Raw genomic sequence first — 6029 nt, 5'->3', positions numbered from 1 at the left:
GTTGAATTGAAATTTAATCCCAGTTTCCGTCAATAAAATCATTCATCAGTGTCTTCACTCGTGCTGTCAGTGACAGCAAAAGCATGCTCTTAGGGATGTTTTACAAACTGCAAGCAAGTCATCCTTTGGACGCAAAAACCAGTCCACACGTCCCAATTTAATTGAAAATATTAGTAGAGTCTACCCCCAAAGAACAAAACTTAAAATCCTGAAAAAAGTGCTAGAGAAATTCTTTTCTTTTTTTACAAAAAAACACAAACATTGTGCCAGCAAGTACTCAGTTTTGTTCCCAAGAAAACAAATGTGTCCATTCCAAGTTAAAACAGCGAGAATGAGTGAGAGCAATGAGATGGGAGTGATGGGTTATAAAGGAGGTAGAGAGTGAGGGTGGGAGAGAGAGGACAGGCGTGATCCAGGGTGTGGAGTGATGCCGAGGGAGGGGAGGAGGAGCCTTTGACAAGGATAATAATTGTACTACGTAAGTACTAAGAGTGTAAGTACACTTTTTCTTGAGTTTGTTTGGCTTGAGACCTCAAATCTGAGCCTTGGGGTGATGTCCTGTGAATGATTATCCCAGATAAATGTGTGCAAAATATTACATTTTTTTTAACTATCCGTGTTAATGTGCTGCTGAGGAAAACTTGAACACAAACTGAAGCCTTTTGTTTCTTCTGCAGAAACAGAATATTGATCCCCTCAGGTGTCTTGCGAAATTCTCGCATCAAAAACTATGACACAGCACTCCTGTTACCAAGTGTATGTATGTGCATGTGAAAACGTGTCTTACCTAATGTTTAATTTTCCCAAACTTTGTTGCTCATTTTACGAGTTTCCCCCTCTCCCCTCCCTCCATCTCCCCCGCATTTGCCCTCTCGTTCTCCCTCTCTCCCACTCCCTATATTGTCTTAGAAGAAGGGGTGACATTTAGACAAGGGGAAGAAAACACACTGACGACAAATATTGAAACTGAGGCAAATAAATCACGAGATAGGAGGGGAATGAGGGCATAAGGAGACAGTATTACATCGGGGTTAGGAAAAAAACAGTACAGAATAACAAATCAGGTTTGTGACATATGAGAAAAAAAATTGAACAACATTATGTGTGTGGATTTCCTAGAGGGGATCCTACAATACTCTGATCAATGTTTTATTAATTTATTCTGGCACTGAGGAACAACAACAACAATAATATATCCCCCAGATTTTATGATTACTCTACTGCAAATCATTTGTTCATGTTATTACGCTTTTTTTGAGTGTACTTTTCTGCAGTTTATTTGTTAGTTTTTCATCATCTTTCTCCCCAATCAGCCAGTGATGTAACATTATGGAGACTCTCTCGCTCTTCTGAGAATAGCAGTGGAGAAAAGTGTTTTGTTTGTTTGTTTTTTTTTAAACATTCATTTGAAACTTTATCCTTAATAGATTCCCTTTGAGTGTGTAATGGAAGCCTCACCTGTCAGGTAGGAGTGGAGTAGCATCACTCTTCTTAAGCTCATTCTGTTCTAAAGACATGGAAACATAGGAGAAAAGGATATTTACATTTTGACATGAAAAAGACTTAAAGTCCTTTCGCCTCTGTGTCAAGTGTCTTACTCCTAAAATGACCCCGAAGGTGACCTCTGACCCCAATCCTGAAAATTTAACTACCAACATTTTTTAACGGCGCCACCTAGGGAGCGAGCTCTAATGAAGGTGACTCCCAACCCATGTGACAGCTAACCCTGTTCTCCCCTACGGACGTGGAAGGACAAGGCACTTCATAATGCATTATGATGCATTATGTAATTTTATCTGAAGATGAGTGTCTCCACCACACTTTCAATTTTTTTTTTTTTGATCATTGCATGTTTCTTTGGTCTCCACCTTTTCCCAAGAGTTTAATTGGTGTTAGGCTACCTGTTTTTTTTTCATTTTTACATGCCACAGGTGGGAAAAAGTAGGTAAGATAGACTTGGATTTTGGGTTAGCTGTAGCTACTGTACTACCTTCAACTTGCCAGAGGGCGGTCATTACAGTCATTTCAAAAATTACACATTTCTCTGGCATAGCTGACTTTATTTTATTTAGAGTTTAAACTATAGTCACTGTAATTTTGCTGTGTTAGTTTTATGTTGTTTTATCCATTTACTGTTTGGACAATTTAGTCTCTTTTGTAATCCATGTTAGCTAATTAAGATGGGAGCACTGCAATTTTTTTAATTCAATGGATGACAAATTGAAACCTGAAAAGATTTTTTGAAATTCCAGTGGCCAGTAGAAGACAGAAAAGTTGTGCTATGGACTTTTCACACCTTTTGAAATGTATTTACTGCTCTTAAAGGCTCATTTGTTGAATCAGATGAGTCAGTGCAGCACTGGAACCAAACATTTGCACACACTGTCGTGGTCCCTGTCCAGATTTTGGTGACCCATCCACCTGAACCCTCTGACATCCAGTTCCTGAGTAAATGGTCACCCCATCCACACCCACTCTCTTTCTGTCTCTCTCTCTCTCTCTCTCACACACACACACACACACACACACTTTTAACTGTCTATATCTGCAAAGACAGGTTTCACGTAGCCCCCTTCACTCCTTTTTTTTGCCCTCCTCATGTCGTATTCCTCCTTTGTGTCCCCTGTTTCTCCAAGTGACGTCTTCCGCTGTCTCCCACAGCAACACCATGGTGATGAGCTGGCCACTGTCATGTCCGGCGCCTCTGTTATGCTCATCCCTTCACCCCTCTCTCGTAAATAACTTGGCCTCTTTCTTATCTTTATCTTTCGCCCATTTTGTGGACATTTTATCATGTTGAAATGGTCCAGTACTGATTGACTGTAGCCAGGATGCAGAGCCTAAAGAGACGCTTGTTAAAGCTTCGGCGTGACCTACACATTGAGATGACTGGCATTCCCTCCGTTATAGTGGCAGGCAGCAGCACACTATGAGAGAATCTGCTGTGAGGTGGGGCAGATCTAAACTGATCTTACTTTGTCCTCTGGTGCTTATCGTTGGATGGATGATAGGCCACATTCAGAGATGGTTGCCTCAGGGTGACTCTGGACTTCATGAACATTTTTCTTCCCAAGGTCATTATGAGAGAGAAATGTGACCCACCACCTTTTGCTCTCGCCTGCATTTTGCTTTGTAACTGCCTCGGCAGCCTGAGTGCAGATGGAATAATCATAGCAGGCAGAAACATGACTACTGTGCATGAGCACGCTCACATTGCTCAGCCATCTCTGCCAACAAAGAGCTGAATGCACTGCTCTGTATGAATGTGTGCGGAGCGTGTGCATGAATATTATGGGATGGCCGGTGGTGGTGTTGTCAAGCAGGGAAGTGGGGGTGGCAGAGTGGGCGTTGAGCTGTGTGCACATGGGGGGAGGGGGCAGAGGGAATGGACGACCCATGAATGTTATGAAGTGACGGCGGTGTTTGGGGCGGTGGTGGTAGGGTGGTGGTGATGGTGGTGCTGGGGTGTTGCAGTGCATGTGAGGTGTAAAGATAGCCGTGCATATGGGATAGAGGGAGTGGGATGAGGTGTCGGTGACGGCGTCGCACGTGAGTGCCCGTGCACGCGCATACATGCATGTGTGAGGGCCATTCAAGCGATAGTAACAGACATCAGCCAGACGTAGGCCTTTGTTGCTATGCGATCTGCATGTACTGCAGTGGGGACTACTGCAGATTGGCCACAGTAAAAGAGGGAGCAGCAGAAGGCCTCTGGGTTCACATTTTGACTGTTTCTGCCTTATTCTCTTACCGTGGCCATTTGAACCCAACATGCAGGACATACCATCTCTGATACAAGATAAATCTTAGTTATAAGATACAAGAAGAAGATATATGAATAATGCAGCTTATCCATGAAATATTGTTTACAGTTTCCATGGCCCATAAGTGCATTTGTGGCCATCATTAGGCAGCAAAGTGCAGACCTACAAGTCAAAAGGTATTACCTAAGAAATTACTGATAACACTGCTCAGACACACAAAACTGTATTTTAAATCCAAGTAAAGATTCTCGAAAATTTTCAGATATCAAATAATGTATGTCTGGTTAAATTTAGAGTAAATGTGAAAATAAAATGATGCACAATACAAAAAATGAAAAAAAATGTGGAGTGTGAATTTTTATTCACTGTGAAACTTCATTGAAAAGCTGGTACAAAATAACATGGAATATAGTATGTATGATACTGACTGAGTGTAGAATAAGATAATTTAACTACCTTAAAAGTTTACTTATCAAGAAAAAGTTGAAAAGAATGGAAAAATAGGATTCATTGTACATGTCCAAATCAGTGTGATTCAGCAGTGCAAGATTAAGAAGAGTTATAAATGACTTACTGCCTCTTGCAGTGTAATCAGTAAGCAGCTCTGTATGATTAGACTCCTGTGCAGCCTTCAGTTCTACTTGTAAGCTCCTATTTGAGTTTAAACATTTCGAATAGGACTTGCTGAACATTTGAGCGTTTCTCTTATAAAATGTTGGAAACAGCAAAACAATCCCTGAAGCACTGGGCATTTTTAAAATGTTTTAGAAATCAAACAGCATTACACTTGAGTGTGCTGCAGCACCACAACCAAGTGTGGGAATGTGTTCACCAGGCCTGTAATGGATGTTTTAGTTTATTTGTTAAACGCTTTTTTCTTTTGAAAAGTAGTCTCTCAGTAATTCTAGTGCCATAGAAAAACCTGTTTCATTCCTGTCATATTCAGTGTTATAATCTAATGTGCAGCAGCTTACTGTACTCCAAACAGAACTTGAAGGTGTGTGTAGGTTTTTATGAATCAGTTTTAACATTTTAGAGAAACCTTTTTGTTATGGATGTTTTCAGTAATTAATTTGACACTCTTATTTTAATATTTACAGTTTTGATATATCTCTTGTGCGCAGCAGCTAAGGTTTTATTTACTGCTTTACAAACTGAACTTGAAGACAGCATTTTGCATCCCACATATAATGGTATGATGCACACCTGCCATAATGCAGACATATTAGCCTTGTCAAACCACCGGCTTCTTGGTCAGTGAGACATATGTGTTGCAGTCTAGTTTTAATAGCAACACTGTGACAAAAGCCCTAAGCCTGCTTCAGAGATGTTGAGCAGTGTACCTTTACTGTACATCCCTAAATCTGGTTCAGTGTGATAAAGAAGTGCCACTGAGAGAGGGGAAATGAGTGTGCCTCTTTCATAGTGTATCAGTAAGTCTGTGTGACTCATGTGTGGCTTTCAAGTGCTGCTTTTAAGCTCTTACTTTAACTTGTTACAAAATCAAGTGCTTTTACTTTGAAATGGTGGTATGGTCACATCACAGACCCTACTGAGCCAGAATTACCCTTTTTTTTAGCCATTTTTATTTTTAAAAAGATTTTAGGAGGTAAGCTGCACAAAGCTACAGTGTGCTGCAGCGCCAGAATTAAATGGAGAAATATGCAGTGGGAGCAGACACTTAATTAAAGACATTTTAATTCTTTTTAGATTTTTTACTGTTTACTCACTGCGTTAGTTGAAGGCAGCATTTTGTGTGTTTTATCAAACTTGTGTTTTTGCACACCTGTTGGCCCTGGTTGCACTTGAAGGGCCCAACCAAACACGGACAGGGAGATCAGTCTTCTTGGTCACTGAGACAGATGTGGTGCAGTCTCGCTGTAATAACACTGTTGTGACAGGAGGCCTCAGCCTACTTTAGTGATGCTGAGCAGAGTTTTGGGCATCATCAAAGTATTTGACACACATCCAGTTCTGTTCCAAGCTCAGCAGGACCGCTTGAGTGGCACACAGCACTACTAGACATGCAGGCTATGTGTGTGTCGAACATACAGGAACGAAAGTCTTTGACTTCTTGGCATAGTCATGCTCACTCCCAGGTGGATGCTCACTGAGTATTATGGTCTGTCACCAGTGGACTTGAGCTCCCTTGGAGACCATGTGATTGGTATTTTTTTCTTTCTTTTCTTTTTAGGAGTTGTATATTATGGGATGTATGCTGCTATTGCTGGAGTATTATGGTCTGCCGGAGAGCATAGGGAGGGG

Source organism: Scatophagus argus, chromosome 9 (assembly GCF_020382885.2).
Source record: "Scatophagus argus isolate fScaArg1 chromosome 9, fScaArg1.pri, whole genome shotgun sequence".
NCBI lineage: Eukaryota > Metazoa > Chordata > Actinopteri > Scatophagidae > Scatophagus > Scatophagus argus.
Note: the sequence above shows the minus strand (reverse complement) of the source record.